The following is a 23556-nucleotide window of genomic DNA, read 5'->3' as shown; positions in this document are numbered from 1 at the left end:
TTTGTAATAATTTTGGATGCAACTTTGTAGCAAACATTACAAAGACTAATGGGGCGAAAGTCCCTAAAGGTAGTTGGGGTGTCCACTTTTGGAATGAGAGCCAAAAAAGTGGATTTCCAACTTCGAGGGAAGACTTTTCGCGTAAACGCTTCCTTGATGGCAAGCATTAAATCAGTGCCTTCAATAATCCAACATGTGATATAAAATTCTGCTGAGAACCCATCTGGTCCTAGAGCCTTGTTCCTAGCAAAGGAAAAGACAACCTCCTTGATCTCTGCTCGAGTAGGAAGGGCTGTAAGGAGGGCGTTTTCTTGGTCGGTCACCAAGTGAGGGATAGATGCAAGGAGGTCCTCGTTCACAACACTTGGTTGTGAGGGTAGGAGTGATCGATAAAATTCTACTCCTGCGCCTGCTTGCTGGGCGGGGTCCTGATCGTACGTCTCTAATAGGGTCGTATAATTAGGATGGGCTTTGTGACGAATCGAGGCGTGAAAGAAACGTGTGTTTCTATCGCCTTCTCTCAACCATTGGACATGTGATTTCTAGAGATAGAAAATATCCTAATGCCGCATAGCATCCTCAAGCTGTTCCCTATGTCGAAGCTGGCGCTCTCCTACGTCGTCCGTCCAAATGTCTTGCAACTGTCGTTCGACAGCAGCTAGCTCCGTCTTGATTGCTTCGGCAGGTGTGTGTACGTCTCCAAAGACATGTCGATTTCACCATTTCAAGTGGAACTTGAGATTCCTCAGTCGATAACTGAAGTTCTCCATGGGTGATGTCGAGATCCTTCCATGCCAATGGATGTGTACAAAATGATGGAAGTCGTTATGCTCTAACCACATGGCTTGGAAGCGGAATGGAAGGCGACAAACTCGATTACTCAAGTCAGGGAGAAGGAGGATCGGCGTTTCCCCTATCTGTTGGATATGAATATATTTTGGTAGGTGTGGATTATGTCTCTAAGTGGGTGGAAGCCATACCAACACGAAAAAATAATCACAAAGTAGTTGTATGATTTGTCAATGATCATATATTTTCCCGGCTTGGGTGCCCACGAGCTATTATTAGTGATGGTGAAACTCATTTCAATAAAAAATTATTTCAAGATTTGTTAAAACAATATCGAGTCCATCATCGGCTTACCACCCCCTATCATCCTCAAGCCAATGGCCGAGTGGAAGTCTCAAATAGAGAGATTAAAAAGATATTGAAAAAAATTATCAACCCTAATGGGAAGGATTGGTCGAGCAAGTTACCAGATGTGTTATGGGCATATCGGACTGCATATAAAACCCCATTAGGGATGTCGCCATTCAGGTTAGTTTTTGGAAAAGCTTGTCATCTTCGCTTAGAAATCGAACATCAAACTTTATGGGCTATTAAGAAACTTAATATCTCTCTAGATGATGCAGGTGAACACCGTTTATTACAGCTACATGAATTGGAGGAGTTACGAAATGAAGCATATGAGAACTCTCGCATCTACAAAGCCAAAATGAAGGCATTCCATGATCAACACATTCATAGGAAGGTTTTTGTCCCTGAACAAAAGGTCTGGTTATATAATTCTCGACTTAAACTTTTTCCAGGGAAGCTTAAATCAAGATGGGATGGACCTTACATCGTATCCCAACCTTTTGACAACAGGTCTGTCCTAATTCGTGACCCAAAATGTGGGGCAGAATTCAAAGGTCAACGGTCGGCGCTTGAAGCCTTTCCTCGAACACGAGCCTCACCCTCCCAACGAGGATATTTCTCTAGCAGCGGAGACATCATCACTCGATTAGAGTTCTCAATTAAATTGTTTATTTTTGTTATTTGTCTTAGGATTTGTTTTTGCACTATTTTGGTGTCTGATTTTTTGTTTGTGTCTTCTATCGTACCTTTGACCAAATTGAGAGCTTTATAAAGTTCAACAAAGCAGCAGTGTCTCCAGGATCTTTCACTCATCGTGTCATTGAGCACAATGTCGCCCATCTCCATTGTTTGCCATCCGCACCTCAATTTTCCTTTTGGTTATTTTCTTAGCCATGCATTGAGGACCATGCATGTTTTAGTAGGGGGGGAGCTAGCTCATTTCAAATGGCCAACTTTGACTTATGCATGTAATTTTGAGGAATATGATACGAATTGAACCTGCATATAACATTAATTAACATTCCTATACATGAATCAAAAATTTTCATCCAATGGTTTGGGTATATGTGTAGAGAAGCAAGCTCCTAGAGCGGATCTAGAGCATGTGATAGGCGGAACATTGTGTGATTTTGAGCAATGTGGATTCAATTTCAATTTGGGGATGGTGTCTAGTAGGTGATTAGATGATGGAAAGTCTAACGGTAGAAGCTTTATGTTCCAAAGGTAGAGTGATGAGTGAATTGAGGTCCCCATTCCATCAGCTCACAATAGCCAATCCCACTTATGTATTTTGTATCGCCATTAGCCTACTCTCATTTCAAGATAGTGGTGAGTCATTCTCCAAGTCGTATGCACATAATACATCTTCTTCACCTACTTCATTGTTCCACACACTTCACATTTTATCCATCATCAACTTGATTCCACAAACTCATTTTCCCGCACATCTCACATTCTACCCATCATCAATTTGATTCCACTACCAAGGGTATACCTACCTCCCAAGTGTTTCTATCTTCCTTTCCACGGTATCAATCTGATATCGCCTCTTTGCCTCTTTTTCTGTTGATTCAATCTGCATTATCTCAATCTATTCTTCTGTCTATTCTTTCTCGACCAATGTGATTGATATGCCATTCATGCTAGTTGTGTTGAGATGATTGGAAACCACTCAATGGAAGGTGTATTACTTTTTATGGTCCTCTTCTATTAAAAAAAAAAGAGAAGAAGAAGAAAAAAAAAAGAAGCTTAAGCGGGTATGAGTTTCCTATGTTAAATTTCCTTTATGGTCATATGGTTCTACATTTTGTATTATCACATTGGTCCATCTTTTCTATCCCTCTCATTTCTTCTAAAATATTGGGAGTAGGTTATCTTAGGTAGCAGCACACTCATTGGACCATAAATCTATCTCATTGTTAAAGTTTACCCAAACCCCTTCACAAAGTTTCCATCTTCCCTATGACAATCTTTACACATCCGCCGCATATTCTTCTTGTTATATCCCATATTCTGTGCTCAATAGGAGGAGAAAATGGCTTCTTCTATTCTTGGGTAGGAGAAAAGCTAACGGAGAGACAAGTACTAGGTGCTCGCCACCCGGGGAGAGAGTGATCTTGCTTGCGAGAGATGTGAGGCCAGCTTCAAATGAGTGCAGCGAGTTTACCGTAGGAGTATGGCATCATACCTACCAACAAGTACACTCCCTTTTTATCTACTTAGGCATCCAAACCAAGGATAAAGGAACCCCACATTCCTGAAAAGGTGGAAGCTCAAATTGTCACTTAATGTTTCATCTCAGCTTGTGATTGATATGTCTACCACTTCCACACTTATTTTCTTTCACTTACAAGATGAAAAATGAAAATGTGGCAAACTACTTAAATGTTGCTAAGGGACTAGAAATGTCTAAGTAGGGGGGTATATGATAACACCATAAATTCGGTCTTTATTTCATGCTATTAGAACAATTTTATGCATTTAAAGAGCTTAAATGCGGTTGTTATCATGTATTTCCATAAATTTAATGTTTTCAAATGATTCTTAATTTTTCCCTAAATTTCTGTTAATTATTATGAATTTTAAGGGATTTATTTGCGCTTGAATTAATTATTTGTGAATGAAAATGGCAAGTTTAATATTTAATTTCAAGAATTATCAGTACAGGGATGAATCAGTGAATTTTCTAGAATTTTCTAGACCTTTTTAGGATGTTATCGGATTTTTCTGAGATTTATGTGAGGAAGAAATACATTTTTATTAAGGAAAAAAAAAGAGTATTAATATTATTTTTAAGCTTTAAAGGGCTTTTTGTAAATTTTCGTTGCAATGATGCCCTCAAAAACAGCTCTCGGTTGTGGTTGTAGAAATAAAGATGTCATTAAAATTTTTCTAGGGTTTTATTGCAAATGATTTAATATTGTTTCAATATTTTTAGGAAACAACCAGAGGAGAGAGAGTGCGCAAAGGGCATATACACAACGACCTGTGGGCAGCGTCACACGGAAATTCCAATTTTTAAGAAGGATCTTTTTACAAAAGCGCAGGGAAGTTTTCGACTGACCGACGGTGGCCTCATCGTGGCCGTTGGATGAGAATCCGACTGCGCCAGATGAGGACCAGCGCTAGGAGGTAAGTTCACCGCCCGCACGGTGCGTACAACGCACATGCACAGGCGGTGACCTGGAAAATTCTGAATGGAAAGAGTGAAGAAGGAATGCACACGTACGTCCGTATCAGAAAGCATACAAATCGCGACGACTGAAAATTTTCTTTGTTTGTATTTATACCAGGGGGGTACGTGGCGCAATGAGAATGCACGCACCTGGAGAAGTTGAAAGGTCACTGGCCAATCAGAGGACGAGACCTCAGGGCGCGGGTTAAAAAAATTATAAATAAATGTATTTAAATCCAATGGCTAATATTGGTTTAAATTTATTTATTCATAACTTTTGATCTAGAAGTCCGATTGAGATGATTTTTTTATGGAATTTCTCATATTGATCCCCTCTTTGTATTTATATGGTAGGACCATTGATACCAAGCCTCCATTGATCGATAACAACTAATTACTAATTAGGGGTAAAATGGTAATTTTTAACATAACCTAAGGATAAAAGTCAAATTTCCAGAGGGGTTCATTCTTGATAGTTCTCTATCACAGCTGCAAGACAGAGAGGAGCCCCAGCCTGGATCAACCTTTTTGGTACCTTTCCATTCATTGTATTTGAATTTGTGGTGCATTTTGGATGATGTTAGTTTAATGTCATGATTGTTCTTCTTGATTCTGGTCTGAATTTCTACATCGCTTGGCTTGAGCGGCATGTGCAAGCCCTGATTAGGATTGAGAGGAGTAATCGAGAAATTTAACTGGGTATTCAAAAGAAAACTAAAAAAAAAATTAATTTACAGGATATTAAAATTTATTTATTTTATTTATTATCCAATAGTGTAGTTACTTCTGAATTATCAAACCAACAAAACCAACCAACCAAATCTTTCAAATGAATTCTTTTCTTCTTAACCTCTCTAATTGAATTTTTTGAGCCTTTCAATTGGATCAATTAATTAAACTTAGAGTCCCATTATTTATTCTACTCTTCTCATCTCTTCTACCTCCCTCTCTAACTTGCTTATCTAATTAGGTTGATTTGATCTTCATTGAATATCAAATTGATTCTAATTAAGGTTAAATGATCAAGAAAATCATCGAATTGAACTCCTTACTAGCATCCCTTGGACGATACCTCTACTCATCATTGTACATCTTAAGTGAGGTTTTATAAATTTTATTGTATGAGCTAAGAATTGACAACGACAAGGGTTGAAAATTGCATAAAATTCACCCATATTTTTGGCTTATCAGAGACTTTCAAGGAGTATATGATGCGATACGCCGACGGCCGGGATCGAGCGGCGCGTTTCGCGTCACAGGAATAATGATAATATGATGCAAACACAATGAGATTTTATGATCGAGCAGTTAAGACACAAGGGGATAACGCGATGGACGGTGACGATCACCAAATAGATTGATCCGAAAGTCAGACTCCCAATGTCCCTCAAGACCACTAGACCTCTAGACGAGAGGGGCGTCTAACGGCCCTGATAAGTTCGGAATTTAAAGATCAAGTGACAGACCGTTTACCTCAAGAAAATCCTGCTCCCACAACAGTGGCTGTTCCTAATCCGTCGTCGAGTGATGAGTGGCGGCAGAGGATGCGATAGCGGAGGACGGCACTGGAACAGATAATAATACTGGTTAAGGAGGGAGAGGAGACGAGCTGACCTTAAAATATGTAGTCCACGGCGTATCGAAGACGGGCGTAGAGATAGCGTTCTGGGGACGAATTCGTCTTGTCGTAGGCCGGAATGCCGGGAGGGATCAACGTGGCTTGGCGCAAGTGACGGGGCGGCACCGGTCGCAACTGGCAGTGGCGGTGGCGCAGAGCCACGGTACAGGGCAGAACGGCGGCGCAGGGGGGGTTGATGACGCGGGCCAAAGCCTCGGCGCGGCGTGGAGCCACAGAGTGCGGCAGAACCGTGGCGATTGGCGGACCCGCGGCGGGGCGCGAACTCGCGGCGCACGGTCGGATCATGGCTGGGCGCGAGTCCGCGGCGCTGGCGAAGCCGCGGCGCGGCGCGGGAGTCGCGGCGCGGAATGGGTCCACAGCGCGGCGTGGGGTCGTGGCATAGAGCGGGTCCCCGACGCGGGCGGTGATGCGGGGTGGTCGGGAATCGGGGTTCGGGGCGGGGCGGCAATGGGAGAAGTGGCGGTCGAATCAAGAAAGGGGGGGGGGAAGCCAAAGGGTGAAGCAAGAATGGGGTGGTTATGGTCAAGAACGATGGAAGATGGTGGGGAATGATCAAGAACGATGAGGGTGAAGAGGAAGATTCAAGAAACGATGGAAAGTGGTGGAAGATGGTCAAGAACGATGAGGGTGAAGAGGAAGATTCAAGAAACGATGGAAAGTGGTGGAAGATGGTCAAGAACGATGAGGGTGAAGAGGAAGATTCAAGAAACGGTGGAAAGTGGTGGAAGATGGTCAAGAACGATGAGGGTGAAGAGGAAGATTCAAGAAACGATGGAAAGTGGTGGAAGATGGTCAAGAACGATGAGGGTGAAGAGGAAGATTCAAGAAACGGTGGAAAGTGGTGGAAGATGGTCAAGAACGATGAGGGTGAAGAGGAAGATTTAAGAAACGATGGAAAGTGGTGGAAGATGGTCAAGAACGATGAGGGTGAAGAGGAAGATTCAAGAAACGATGGGGAAAGGAGGGTGGGCGATCAAGAAAGGCAAGAGGAGGCGGTTGGGAATCAAGAAACGATGGGGAAAAGAGGGTGGGCGATCAAGAGAGGCAAGAGGAGGCGGTTTGGAATCAAGAAACGAAGGGGAAAGGAGGGTGGGCGATCAAGAAAGGCAGGGGTAGGGGGAGGGCGATCAAGAAAGGCAAGAAGAGGTGGTTGGGCGATCAAGAAGGGCAGGGGAAGGGAAAAGGGCGATCAAGAAAGGGTAGGGGAAGCGGTTGGGCGATCAAGAATTTCAAGAAAATGGGGGATGAGAATGGGTGGCGTTCAAGAATCGGTGGGAAAGATCAAGAAATGGGGTTAGATGATCAAGAAGCGAGGGTGGTGGATGGGTAGAGCCAAGAACCTGGCGTGGTGAGTTCTTGGTGGGTCGCGGGTGGTTCTCCTCGTTGGAGATGATTTCCGAATGCAGCGCGGCGGCGGAGTCGTCGCGAACCTTCGAGGACGCCCAGAGTGATCTCGATGGGTGCTCTCTCGATTCTTGATTTCAACAGCTTCTTGAAAATCTTTAACGTACCGGAGTGATCTCGACGGTACGGTTGAACACGTCACGCCCGGAGTGATCTCGACGTACAGGACGTGGGCTCTACTCCTCGGAGTGGTCTCGACGAAGAGGTGGGGCTAGCCAAACCCCCTACGCTACGACTACGATAGGGGGAAGATTCTTGAAACAATTTCAATTAAAAAACTTCCAAGTAGTCCCTTGGGCATGCCCTCCCCTTATATAGGGAGGAGGGGTGCCATGGAGACGTGGGGAGAGGTTGAACCGTCATGAGACGTGGTTCGACCTCTCCTTACAAAATCAAAATACAATCTTAAAATGAAAATAAAGACGAGGATGGGCCCTACGATACTGGCCCAATCCATAATTCGAAATGCAAAGAAAATACACATAGAAAAAACATAAATTGTTCGAACCTACCCGGAGTGCTTATACCCCGGGTTGCGGACGTCGGCACGAGCTGTCCGACGTGGCTGCTGGCGAGTCGTCGTCGGTCGTCCGGCTGATGTCGTCGTCGTCATCAGGTCGTCGTCGGCACGATGGTCCTCCATCAGTATAGTAATGGACAGAGATGTCAGATTCACTAGCTACTTGTGGAATACCCTTTGGCACCTCTTAGGGACTAAACTCAAATTTTCTACTGCTTTTCATCCCCAAGCTGACGGTCAGGCTGAGGTCGCTAATAGAAGCCTCAGCAATCTAGTACGATCATTGGTTGGGGACAACCTCAAATCTTGGGATACTATCATTCTACGCGCCGAGTTTGCCTACAATGCATCTATCAATCGTACTGCTGGCATGAGTACTTTTGAAATGTTCATGTTCACCCACCTTGTAACCCTACCGACTTAATACCCATGTAACTGCATGCTAGAGTCTCAGAGGATGGTGAATCATTTGCAAATCATATTAGGAGTCTACATGAGGACATTCATCAGCGCATCACAAGTAGCAACGCATCATACAAACATACAGCAGATTTACGTCACCATTTTCACGAGTTTAATGAAGGTGACATGGTGATGGCGAGCGTAAGACATAAGAGATTTTCTCCCCAATGGCTACCAAGCTTCATGCTCGTAGTGCCGGCCATTCCCGATCCTCAAGCGAGTTGGGAAAATCCCTATGTCGTCGGTATACCCTCTACATGGGGGATAAGCACTACTTTCAATATTTCAGATTTGGTCGCATGTGAAGCCCCACCTCTCTCATCTAATGACCAATCCCTACCCATGGACTGTCGGGTGAGCGAGTTTGACTTGTCCACCCCCTCCTTCATTACCATCCAACTGGCAAGAGAACATCAAGGCTATACTGGATGAGGTAATCACTTTCACCGAGGGTGAGACGGTGCGGAAGTTTCTTATTCGTTGGCAAGGCAAACCATTGACGGACGACACGTGGATTGCGAAAGTAGACACGGCTTGCCTTCATCCAGACCAGTTGACACCACTAGAGCTTCTTGTTGACAACTCGACAGAGTCGAGTTCTTCTGACCCCCGGGGAATTGGTAGCGACGACATCAACGCACTATTTTGGGATGCGCCACCACCGTCATCCAAGACGTCCCGTATCCTGACTCCTCATCAATGTCAACTGGAGAACTGCCATGATGACGACTAGATCAACACACCGGCGACAGATGCGCTTCCACTACACATGAAATATCCTGCGTCATGACACGTTGCCAATGACAACTACAGAACCACCCTGTGACGTGACAAGTCAACACGTCACCTCATCTTTGGCGGTTATTTTATTTCTTATTTCTTCTTTCCTCCAAGGCCTATGTGCAGGCCAATGTCGCAAAAGAACACTTGGTGAATCTATTTTCAAGCATTGAAGTTCCTTTTCTTCTTCAAAGATTTGCCCTAACCCTCTCCCCTCTTGGGTCGCCAATGCTGCCACTTGTCGTTCCCACTACCGCCCCTCTTCATGCAGACTGTCGCCCGTGCAGGCCGCCCACGCCAGGCAGCATACCACCCGCATAGATCACTGCCCGCGCAGGCCAGCTGCCCACACAGACCACTGCCCGCATAGGCAAGCTGCTCGCGCAGGCCGCTAGTCCGCACAGACAAGCCGCCTGCACAGATCGCAGCCCGCACAGGCAAGCCGCCTACACAGGCCGCTAATTTGCACAGCCAAGGCACCCACGTGGATCACCGCCTGCGCCAGCAAGCCGCCTGCGTAAACCACCACCTTAGCACACGAGCCACCAATGCCGGTTGCCAGTCTGCACAGGCAAACTACCCACGCAAACCACCGCTCGCGCAGGCAAGACGCCTACACAGGTCGCTAGTCTGCACAAGCAAGCCGCCCTGCAGGCTGCCACCCGCGTAGGCTTCTCGCCCGTGCATCAACTGCCCGCTCGCGCAGGCCGCTGCTCACGTCCACCCACTACGCCATCCTCATCCTCGCGCTCACCTCACTACCCACTACTGTCCGCGCCTGCGCCCTCTACCACTAGCGTGCACAACCACCTACATCCAATTGCATCTGTCTCAATTACGTTGAAGTCGCGCTCGCTCCATCAACCTTTTTTGTGCTCGTCAGCGACTCTTTGAGAATTCCCCGCAGCCTCGTTATGCACTATCTGGTGTTGAGGTACTTCTAGACTCTTTGGTGTCCCGTGTTCTTCATCTAGTGTTCCTCGAGAGTTTATCCACGGCCGTCGGGTTTGATTTAGATATTAAATTTTCAAGCGACTAGTTCAATAGATTTTTGAATCTTCTAGCCGATGATCATTCGAATATTTTGATTTTGGTGCTTGGCATCATCGCAGTATTTGAAGACAGTACTCCCATGCTCGACGAGGAAAGGGGCTGCACCATCACTATTTCATCAGATTTAATTCTTCGGAATCGATCATGTTATTTGTGGTCTGGTTTTATCCTACCTATTCCCTAATCGTCCCAATATCCAGCACCCGTCGTCATCCCGTCCCGTCTCCTCTAGTCATCCTACATCACTTTCCCTTTGCGTTCTAGTGAGGGAAGTCCATTCTATAAGGACTCCCCCCCTTTTTTTATTACCCTAATTGGTCTTAAACCCCCTGATAACTCAGATTATAGAGGTAATTAGTGATGATTTAACTTCACTAATTAGTGTTGTTGGTTTATCCAAAATAAAACAACAAAAAATTATAATAGCCATACTCGCGTAGGGAGAGTAAGGGTCGATCCACAAGGGGCAAGGTTTTCTTCTAATGAATTTATGCTTTAGTTATATATTTTTTTTGAATTTTAGAAGTGGGTTCACTACCTATGAAGATAAATAACTAATAAACAAATAAATTTAAAAAATATTGGTAATGAATATTAGAGAATATTGGAATATTTATAAAATATTAGTAAGCAGAAAATGAACTTTTGGGATTTTTAATGAATATTTTAAAACCAAAATAAAATAGGAAATGAAACAGGCTGGTGCTCTAGACTTACTCAAAATTTGACTAAGTCCGGATGCTAAATGGGGAAAGTGGCTAGGTGGAGAAGAGAGAAAAATGGTCTGCACTAACTTCACTCTAGCATGAGTTTTAGAATGAGTTTTTGAGCGTGGTTGGATGCGTTGGAACCGTCTGGATATTGGCTAGCTGTTCAAAACTAATCACAAGACATTAACATGTAAGAGTGAAAAAGGAGCAATAAGAAGGTAACCTCTTTGTCACACCCTCCAAGGCTTAAGGGACTTCTTCTTCTCCTTTCCACCAGATTCTTCAGCCTTGGATGCTTCTTGCTCAGCCGGTCACTCACTAAGATGAATGGATCTATGACTCAATTACACTTAGGCCACCAAAGATTACTTTGGATTGAATCACTAGATGAATATTACAATAGGGCGAAGGGGTTTATATAGGGAGAGAGAGCAAATGAGAGCCATTGGATTTTTAATACAATGGATGGCCAGATCTTCTTTAATGGGTTATGATCCACGTCTATTATGGTCCTCCAATTAGCATTCAGACCTTTCAAATACCCCAGGGACGTCCAAGACTTCTTTCCTTAATTAGCATTAAAAATGCTATCTTTAAGTCTCCACCCGTGGATGATTTATGGATTGAATGGCTGGATGTTCTTCTCTGGATTGGATCCACATCCAATAATGTCCTCCAATCAGCATCCAAGCACCTTAAATGCTCATAAATATTCATGACTGGACTTTCCCCTTGCCCTCCTTTCTTTTGCCCCAAATGCCTCTCATAGTGGGCTTAATGGAGCTTCCTTAGTGGGCCTTTAGACTAGAGCCATCTGTCTTGATTTGGGCCTCCTTTCTTGGCCCAGGGTCCTGTCTGGGCCTGCTCCTTTGGGCCAAATAGCTTCTACTTCATTTATTTATCCCCGTTATTCATGAAAGTTTCCCCTAATTCTTGCATCTTTCACATAAACTAAGAAGAGAGTGAGATTTATTCCACTTAACTCATTGAGTTAAGTGGGGTTAGTCCCACAAATGACAATAATAAACTCAAAATCAGAAAAAGGTGATTTTATTTCATGATTTTTCACAATTTATCATAAATGGTGATAATCTATTCAGATAAAGATAAAGAAGTAGATAAATTAGCTAGAATTGCACATATATATTACTATCATTTTGGGTTTATTAAATACATGTTTCCTCTCTTTTGCAATGTTAGGGGCCCATTCACGTCCTTCCCTATAAAAGGAAAGGATGGGTGCCCTAACAGTTTGGACTTAATGTTTCTTTTTTCTTAAGAATTTTCTTGTTGTCTTTCCTCAACAAGAAAATTCTTAAGAAAGGATGCGAGAGGTAACAGAGCACAAAGGGAGGATCACGGTGGGAAGAATGGGGTCAGGGAGGATAACGCTACCTATCCCCTTCCCCCCTCACCATCCGAACCTCTAGCGCCTTGCCTCGCAGCCGCAGGTGCAACGCCACGCCACAGTGGTTCCTTCTATCTCCATGTCACATGACGTTGAGATAGCAGCAGCCAGACACACCCAACCATTTCCCCACCGCTTTGGGACCCCTTTCACCTTGGGAGCGCATCATGCCCGGCCGCACGAGAAGCGTCGTCACGCCCTTGGCCCCCCCATCCGTCCGTGTGACGTCCTGGTTTTCTATGGATCGGTGCCGCCCGATTGCCCGCGTGTGTGTAGGCCCAGATTGCGCAGACTGTGATCCCTAGTCAACACTTGGAGGGCCTATCGCCCGCACCTGGGTGCATGAGTGAGGGAGCACCAAAGCATCGTGCAATTTGTGTTACGACGATTTGTGTAGCATGAGTGAGCCGTCGATCCTCCTTGACGAGGCATCACGCACGCAGAACCTTTAGGAATGGGTCCCCTTCTGCAGTGGAACATCCGTTCAAGTAGTGCTACCTCCTTCGAGTCCTCCCACTCATCCGCTCCAGCCCCACGGCTGCTACGTCTCTCTGGCCAACCTACCTCAGTTGCCCTCGCCATCGCCGCTAGCATGCCAGGCCAGAACATACGAAGTAGAAGGAGATCAGGTTGCAGACACCAGCGAGGTACGTATCTCTCTACTCGCTCGTCTCTTAGTTTTGGCATTGCATTTTCATATTGCCTCCACCGCACTCGGGTTAGATATAGGTGAGAGGGACAGGTTGAGTGAAAACTACGACAAGCTTGAGCGTCTCTGCTTGGTACGAGTTGGGTCCGCCCGTCACATGTGGGCAACATCTGGTGGAGCTACTCCGTTCGGGGCGGTAGTCATCCTCGTCCCTTCGAACGAGTTTTGAGAGGTTTACCCTTCCCCCGCCGGGCGACTCCATCGGTCCCGAGCGCCCGTATTCCTAGCTAGTTAGCACTTGCACGTACCATATACCGCGCATCTTGCATTGCATCGTAGCCTATTTTTTGCTTAGGGATTTTCGGTCGGACGACGCCATTGTCGTAGTCCGATACCATTATCATTCATTGGCACCGAACCATCATTTTCACTGTCGACCGGATGACGTATCCTATGACGTCTACATCAACGACCCTGAGGTTTACCTTTTTAACTGGGATAAATCGATCGATCTTCAGTTAATTAATCTGCATGTGGATGTATTTAATTGATAAGGCTGGCAAGTATTTATTATAGGTCCATGAAAGTTATTAACTAGAATGATAAATGGGATGAGGTGGTCACACACACAAAATCATAGGGGAATGGGTGAATATATTTGAGTCGATTGGTTTTTGAAAAAATTAAGTAAAATAGAATTAGTGGAAGGGAAATCCATTTTAGGCCTCCAGAAGTTAGAGTTCCCTTTTTTCTCCTGGAGTGTGTCTTAATGGAGAGAAAAATCATTAAACCTTTAGAGAAAAGTTGGAGAGGATGTAAAGCTCCATGAGCAAACGTGATCGTTTAAATACTTCTAGAAGTGGGGAACATGAACGGTTTCAGAACAAGCCCTGAGTGAACAAATCAAGGGTGGAACAAATTCCCTGCAAGGTACATGCCATGCATTAGTTTAAAGATCATTTATGAATCAAGTAATCAGTTCCGCTTCATGAAAAAAAAAATGTTTTCCATGATTGAACCAAAGAACCAGAGCCCAAAAGCTGAGAGTTCAAGCTTTCCAATGCATATAATGACATTTAAAAAATCACCCTTTATCAGACATTAAAGTGCTTTTTGTGCACTATTTTCTTTTAGCAAATTCTGCACCCGATGGAAAACTTGCGGCCTGTAAATTTCAGTGTGGGAGCGCATCCTAAGGTTCTATTTGTACTTAAAATTTAGTTATTTATCTAAACAATTTCCACCAAAATCATAATAATTATAAATTATTATATACTGCAGAAAAATATTATTTCTTTTATATGGCATAGTTTTGGCTAGTTTCCTTTATTTTGTTGCTTTGCAATGTAGACAGTAGTTGGAAAGTCCAGAAATACAATTTTACCTTAAAACTGATTTAATATTATATTGGAGTTGCAGTTTAATGTATATCTTCCCCTCATGAATTTTTCCCTTAATCCAAATTCCAGTTTATTACTAGCTCATGGGAAGCTCAATGAAAATTTTGGGAAATTATATAAATTTGTGCTTAAGGATAAAAATTTAAACGTGACAGCTTTATTTCGGGATGAATATATCCTAAAGCTAACTCCTAAATTAGTTTATATCCTAAAACATATTGGAAATTTATTTGCCTTTGGCAGGCATTTAACTTTTGAGATAGAAGAGACATATATAATGTAGTTCCTTATTTATATCCTCTTGGATTTCTAATACATTGAAGTTGTAAGGTGAATTTATGAATTACCGTGTGAAATAGGTTTTACACATTTAACGTATACTTTCAAAGCGATGACTTGATTCAAAATATTTTTCCGGCCAAAAAAAAGTGTAAATGTTTCGTGCTACAAGCTAGTGTTTATAGCTTTTATTCAAATTTTATTGCTGATAAAATTTGAAACAATATATCTCAAGAGCATAAAATATATATTCATCATGTGATTTCAGCCATAGCGTGGAGCAAGTGGTGTGTAAAGTCATAAAAACTGGATTCATTACTAGTTTTTTTTACTTTGTGTTATATTTTTCCAAAAAAAGGGATAGATGTACTAAATATTAACAAAAATTAAGAGATCTCAAAGTAGAAATAAAATAAATTTTAGGTGATGTGTAAAAAACTTTCACCTTTTGTATGATGAACAAAAAAAAAGAAATGAGTCATGCATTAAAGGAAAGTCATTTTGTCTACAATCTTTCTACGAGATGATATGTTTGACTAATAAAGTTGAGGCAGTGATTGAACAAATGATGGGTTATAGTTTTGCACAAAAAACTCAGTTTTACTATATAAATTTGAAAAAGTATCAAAAGCAATAATTTTATTAATGCACTCATGTTAAAAGGTGACACATCAGATTTCATTTTCGTAAACAATAAGTCTAGTTAGAACTAGTTCAGCAAAATCTTTCATGCATTATTAGTACAACAATGAAATAGGGGGTGTGATACATTCTACTTAGGGCTCACAATCTTAGTAGACGTAGATAGTGATGAGCCGTCATATTGTAGTATTTTTAAGTCTAGGAACATTTCCAATCACATGCGATGAGGATTCAAACGAAGTCACCATTTATACCTTTATAGAATTAGTATTCTATTCTTGTATTAGAACATAAAACATACGTAGTGCTTAAGCTTATATACCTTTATATAATTATTGTTTTATTTTTTTTCAAATAAAGTTAGTCAAACAATGATTTCATATTTAGCATATCCTAATTTCAATTATAACGCCATTGAATATATTTTATTCTATACAGGGAATTTTAGATGAAATTTTAAAGCCTGATATTTTAATGATTGTTATGCTAACCTCATTTATCTCGACTTTTCTCTAAAATATGAGTTTATTAAATATATGCATGTCAGACATACTGAGATAGAACTCCTAACATCTCTTATCCTGGTCATGTTGCTCCCAAAGAACTAAATTAAACCCTCGTATAGTGATATTTTTATTATTCACTATAAAAGTGTAGTATATTATCTCAAGCTTAACTAATGCGGATTTATGCTTATTTGAAAAATGACAAAGACTTTTAATATATTTTATATTGACCCCATCGATAGGGTGAGTCATCATATTTGTGGGATGCAAAGTAATATTGAAAGATCGCCCTTTTCTATAGTAATAAAATAAATTAAAAGTCTTTGTCATTTTTCAAATAAGCATAAATCCACATTAGTTAAGCTTGAGATAATATACAACACTTTTATAGTGCATTTTGTTTTTTGTTAGTGAATAATATATTATATAAGTTTACTATTTTTTAGAATGATACTCCGATCTGCTTGGATTTTAGGTTATTTTTATGGAATTTGTTGATATTAAAAGTTAATGCTGAAAATAATTTCATATGCTAGGAAATATAATTTTGAACTTCTTCACAGGTTTAAATAAAGTTGTTGACTTCTCCAATTCTTAAATGGGTCGCCAGGCAGACAATGAACCATACAGATTAAAGGAGAGAGAAATCAGATGTATTGGAATACTTTGACGTCAAATGAAAATATCGAATGATTAGAAGTCATTTTTTGCTGACTCATTAATTTATAAAGTGAGGCCTCTATTTTTGACGATAAAGGCACTTTTTGGATTTTGTTCTAAATTATAATTGCAGAATTATTTGCTCACTCAAAGTATTCTTTGGGTCCTTCTTGGCTTCCTAGAGCCTACAATTGGAGTAAGGTTCAGATCAATACTCATGATGAAAAATACACACTCGGCTTAAGCCACATACACAACGAGGTTACTATCATCTTCGTTCTTGTCTAACTTACGTGGTTGTCTTTTTTTGTAGATTATTGTATTTTATAACTTAAGTTTCTAATAAAATCTATATTAGGGTAAATTTTATGTTCCGTAACTCTGAGTTTGATCGATAATATTCATAACCTTCACTCATTAATATTTTTATCTAGATAGTGATACGAAATGTTTGTCTCCATAGGAATGGATATCAGGGAAATAGTTGTTTCGAATGGTGAATTCTAGAAAAGTATATGCACAGTGGAAAAATAGTGAATGAAGGAGGATATTAGTAACAATAAAGGTGGATTTAGTTTTAGAATATGGGATGAATATTGAACTAGTAATGGATCATTATCAAGCAAGTAGCACTAAAGCTTAGGGTAAATGACGACGTGAATGATGGTGTAGGTATAAGATTAGAATTAATGATAAGAAGCTACTTTAGGGTCTGATACAGGGTTTTAACTAATGTGGGGTTTAGTACAATATAAGAGGAGATGAAAACAAGAAGAGATGAACATGATGGTGTAACATGTGGTGAGAATAAGCAGAATAAGGTAGAATGAGGAGTGAAATCATAGAATAGTGATTTCGGTTTTCTTGAACAATTTAGGAGGATACACGTTATGGGTCATGATGCTGCAGGTGGCACATCAGACGGATGATAGAAAATGATAGGTAGGGATGAGAATGGATAAGGATGAATGTTGATAATGGATTAAAATCATGGATGCTGATGATAGATGGCCTACCAAATGTGTTGAAAAATAATAAATATAAGGCAAAAGGCTAACCTTAGATCCCTATGGTCTGCAGAAAAAGGCAACATCCTGATGCAGATCAACCTATCCACTTCTCTGTTCACCCTCTCCACGCTCTAAAGACACCAAGAACAATGTGGATGGACCTTCAAAACCTCACAGTCATTCAATATGCCACTCAAGGAGAATGTGAGCTTAGGGACGTTTTTTACAATGATCGGGGTTCAAAATGATCGGAAGTTTGAAGATATGTTTGTAATATGATCTGCATAAATGATTAGGTTGCATGCTTACACTACAAAAAGTTTCAAAGACTGCCTTCCAACTACCATGTGACACATTCAATATCACTTGTGTAGACTGCCACAGTTTTAGGGAAACTCTGCTATGGTTTACAAGTTGCAATTGTTACCTACTCACCTGACCTGTCATCTTTCTAGAAATCAAGTTTGCCTACTCCATTCCACTTTGCACTATCCTCGATCTGGCATAAATACAACAAGGAAATATTAAATGGAGTAATCATATACACCAAGGTGCAGTGGTTCTGAATGTTTTGGTTCCTTGGTATGGCAAAACTTTGACAAAAAAGCTCATGTATAATATAATATTACATAAAAGGGCTAATCCCATATCCACTAGTGTAGCTCAAAATGCTTCATGCCCAATTATTAAAGTTGATGTCCTCAGAACTCGAATGGTGATTGAAACACTTAAGAGGTAGCAGATTTGAAGATCTATATTTATTTTTTCACAGAACGATTTTACATGCTTCTTCCGAAGCTGAAATATTCAAATTTGTTTCAAAAAGAATGTTCAAATCGTATAAGTTCTCTGGTATTTTTGTGAGTTTTCTCAACATAATATTCATAAATAAAATAGTTTTTGGATATGTAATAATATATCATAATTCATGACATTAACTTTAAAATGATATTCTTTTTATATCAACGAATATATTTCTATTAAGTGTAGTATATATCCATAAATACATGATGGATTGTGAATCATCTTAGATTTTTTTATATTTTTATGTCATGGTTCCAATATAGGAAATCCTTGGGGAAACTATTAGAGGGTTGTAAATGATTTAAATTTAATTTGTAAGATCTAGTGATCAAGTTGAAGTTTTTGGCTACTACTTTGCGCATAGCATCTTCTTTTTATTGGCTTTGTAAATCCTATTTGGGTTAAAAATTATACCAGGTAGTTGAACTAAGAAGTGACTTCCTAATCTATCAACATTTTCTTGGCAGTCTTCGTCAATTGAGGGTTGAAAATTAAAGAGAAGTTGAGGGCTATCCCACTATTAGAAATCTTGTTCATCCTAACGGAATATAAGAATATATGATTTGTATTATTTTTCTTATACGGGTGCATTCTTATTGACATAATTCACACACCTCTGCATTTATTCATCACATGCATCATCAATGATCCACATTAATCATATTTATAACATTTTCTCCCACATCACCAATCTATATCTAATTTTTCTATTATCCAATTTTTCATCGCGCAATTATAGCATTCATTTCTATCTAGACATTAAGATTTCATACATGTATGTTTAAATATTATCCTTTTTAGCCCAATGTACTCTTAATAATATCCTAATGGTTCTTACAAAACAGTTTGTTTTACAAATCTTCTAGGAAGCTTTAAAAAATTCATGGGGAGAAGTGTTGTCTCACTTAAATAATGGATCTGAAGCTTACATATAACGCTAAGAGAACATTCAGGCTAAATTTACTAAATTTATTTTTGCGTAATTTTGCTTTTATTCATCTGACTTATATGTGGAGATAATAGCTTTCACATGGTTTCGGTTGCATAAAAGCTTGAAAATAAGAAGTTCGAAAGTTGGAAGACTTAGCTTGACACAGTATTTTCTACATCAAAAGAAGGACAGATATTCCAAAAAATATATTAAATATTTTATACAGCATTTCTTAGTAATAGTATATTAATACTCATCTTTAATCATTTTGAAATGTATGTTTATTACTTTTACTTGATTCAACATTTCAATACATAATTTATTTTAACTAACCCTATCTGTCGCACGGTCAAATCTCGAGCTAGGTTTCTTGCTCGGAATTGGTGTGTGCCGGCCTCAGTGCTTGGGGCAGAACATTGAGCAGCCTTGATCTCTTGCAGCGGAAGCTTTTGCAATTGCTTAAGATCGCTTAGAAGGGGTTAGAGGAGATGTTGGTGCTAGGCACCGTCAGTGAATAGGGTCATTGCATTGATATCTTAAAAAGTACATCATGATTACATGGGGGAAGACGAGGGGTGTTACTAGGAATGAGACGAGGCGCCTCGCGCCGAGGTAATGTCGCCACACCGCCTTAGGGCCGCCGATCTGTGCGCGCGCGCCCGCTCTGCCGCTACACACATGCGCCGGGCCAGGCGCCGCGCGGCCGCGGGCGTGGCGATCACACACGCCACCCCTGCCTTGACGATCACACACACCACCAGCACCCATGTCTACACGCTAGCGCGCAATCTGCGCGACGCCGCCACATTCGATGCCCCCGAGCTGGGCGCTCTGCGGCCAGCACTACCCGTAGGAGCGCTGCGCGCCCACTGTGCCATCTCGGCGCTCTCTGTGCGCAACATGCCTTAGTCTCCTAGAAGGATGTCTCCCCACTGCACGCCCCGCACACGGAATGCGCGCGCTGCCCGCGTGGCCGCTTCGCGGCACCCCCCACAACTCCACACGCTGCAACCGCGGCACGCCGCCCGGCCTGCGCGTCCCGCACCTACACGCAGCGCTCAGCGCTGGCGGGTAGCGTTGGCGCCCGCACGTGGTGCTTGGCATTAGCGCGTGGAGCTTGGCGCGCGCGCACACACACCGTTCAGCCCGCGCGCTCAGCACATGCGGACCTTACCTGATCCATCCCGCCTTGGGCGCAGACGAGCACGTGCGTAGTCCGCCGTGAATCACCATCGACAGTGGCAATGGCCTGAAAGATCAGGTATTGGGCATCGTACCCATTATGACTCAGTCCTTAAAAATGTCGTGAGCCGAAATACAACAGACACGGCCTCCCAATAAGCACGCAGGCCTCTGGATAGGGAATGACGCCTACTTAGGGGCCTAACACTATCTCATAGCTACAGCAATATTTATTACTTTTAAAATATTGGTTTATATCCCTAAGGTGTATTTAAAATTTATTTCTTTATGTAAAAATTAATTCCTATGTTTCTTAATAACAGAAGAGGATGTGACATGGCGATTGTTTAGAATCAAATGTAAATCATACAGGAATGCTTTCATGATGGGTGAATAACGTGCAACAGTTTAACTTAAAGAAAATATGCTCTGTTGACAATATGCTTCTGTGTCTTTTTTTAACTCTAAAGATAGGATCTTGGAGTATGAAGATTTCAGTTCATCGTTTCAAACTATGAACATTCACTTGTTGATTGACCAAAAAATTTATGGATTTCAAGTATCTAAAAGTTGCTTTTGTCGACAGCTTACGTGAACCATGAGTAGTATCAATGCTTTCATGCCTATGTAGGAAGCTTATATAATCATTGCAAATGTGTAGAGGACTTTACTGGGGGTGGTTAATTAAGTATTTTCTTGATTTTAGATACTTTGGTTTAACATGCCTTGTTTAGTCATCCAACATATGCCATCCGCAGACAAATTATTTTTACTTTGCATGGGAGGCACTACCAGTCTAGTGTCTCCTTATGACGACAACTAGGACTGAATGCAAATACTGAATGATTCATCGCAAGTTTACTACACACTTAGTCACTTTGCATTAAAATATCCACAACACATACAATAATTCTCCGATTCAAGCTTCATTTTTTGGAGTTCTGCATGGGAGCAGAATAACTCCCCCTATACGTCAGGCTAATTCCATTAGCTTAACACCACATTCCGCGCTATCCATTCGGTCTGGATTTCTTTGTATAGTTTTACTTCCCTATCATTCTCACAAGTATCCATATAAATAAGCTTTAGTTGCCTTTCATACTAATTCCAGAAGTATTATAGAGATTACTTCTACAGCCTTTCCTTGATCGTTAGGTTACAATTTTTATTCCACTACACCTCCAAGATTCCTAAGAATTAACACTAATTCATTCTTTAATGTAACAAACAATCAACTTGATCATTCAAGTATTAAATTAAAAACATGTAAATGTAACAGTAGGCATGAATATTCAAATATTGTATTCTTAGTCACTAAAAGTTCTGATCTAGTATTTCAAATAGAAATTCTCAGCTATAAATAATTTATGGTCTGATATTTCAGATTGAGAGTTACCCATATAAACGATTTACGGTCTGATATTTTAGATTGAGAATTACAAATGCAAACGATTTACGATCTGACATTTCAATCTACAGAACTTATAGAAGCTCAATATGAGTAAGTTTAGTAAAGAAAACTGGCTATTTGCAATGGTAGCAGACATTTCAAGGTTATAAAAAATAATTAATTAGTTATCATTTTTTAGATATTAAAGAGGCACTAGAGTATTCTAGTGAATCATAGATAGATAACAATCCCTTAAACAAAATTGATAGTTACGATTAGATTCAAAATTGGAATTCACAATTTTGGTATACATGCCTATTACTAAATATAATGTTAGTGGAAAATAAATTTTCATATTTAATTAAATTATTGTTTCATAAATACTTATGATTTAAAACCAAAAGCTTTAGCTAACAAAAGAATTCAAAGGCAATACTCGATTGTGTGGAAAGTGTATGGGGCCAAGTATTGTAATTTAAAGATTTTTTGCTTCCAATTAGATTTTGAAATATATGGTTGAGATTCTTAATCTAACTACTTCACAAACATCGTCTACAGTCGAATACTATTTTAGTGACTGCAAGAAAGCTCATATCTAAGCTCAAGACTGAAAGTAAATCTTTATCAAAGTTTGATAAGAAAAATTTATTTGAGAAGGATTTTTTTATAAAAAGGTATCATCCACTATTCCCTTTGCGAATAACTCAGATTGGTTCATCATTGGAATATGTTTATCATCCCTTAAACAAAATTAGATTGTTTCAAAAAGGACAATAATCCTAAATTCAGATTTCAAATATTTTAGCAAGATTCTCACAACTATATATTTATATTTCGGAAATACTATTTGAATGAAATTATCACATACCAGATTCTGCAGAAAAACTCGATGAAAATGAAAATTTTGGAACAATTTAAAAGTTCAATAGTTATTATTTATCAAAATATTGATGCATAAATTACTGAAAATATTTGTGGAGTTATTCTCGGAGTTTACCTTTATGTGAATAAACCAGCATAGGAAGAAGTGAATTTAGCACAGTAAAAATCAAGAAATAAATTTTTCTACGATGGGCATAGATACTTTCTTTCATTCAAGATTTTCTAACCCTTATATATCACAAATTCATATCGATCAATTTTAATCTTTGCTTTCTATTAAAAACCTAATGGGCTTATTCTATGAACATTTATGACTAGCTAAGGGATAAGCCTATTTAGAAAAAAATATGAATGTGGCTTATTTTATACACATATTTATACACTGACCTCAATTGACAAAATCTAACAGACTTATTCCGCCTAAATCTTATGATGTATCATGATTTTTAAAATATAATATCCATCATGTAAAAACAATATATTTTTGTAAATATTTACTTTTTTATTTTGATTTTATCTTTGGATTCTTTATTTGTGTGCTCCTTCAGCTGAAATTTTTTTTTATCATAAAATAATGCAGTGCTGGTAAATATTATAAATATCTATTATTTTTTTGTAGAAAAAGAATAAAAACCAGAATGTTAAGAAAAATATTTTGTTTAACATGATGGATAATATAATTTTAAAAATTAAAGATAATGCAGTACTTCCACATATGAGCAATTATGTTGAACAAAAATAATTTTAGAATTTTAAAAACATCAACATTATTCATTTATATAACCGTGAAATTTTCTACTAATTTTATTGTACAAAGAGATAACTTATTAAACAGGGTAAGTTTTTACTATTTCCATGTATACATCAGAAACTCAGTGAATCAATATCACGAGGGGAATAAGATAATTCACATCAATTCAATGCCGTCATGGG

Source organism: Wolffia australiana, chromosome 10 (assembly GCF_029677425.1).
Source record: "Wolffia australiana isolate 7733 chromosome 10, ASM2967742v1".
NCBI lineage: Eukaryota > Viridiplantae > Streptophyta > Magnoliopsida > Alismatales > Araceae > Wolffia > Wolffia australiana.
The sequence above is the reverse complement of the archived record's forward strand: the minus strand, read 5'-3'. Positions refer to the sequence as shown.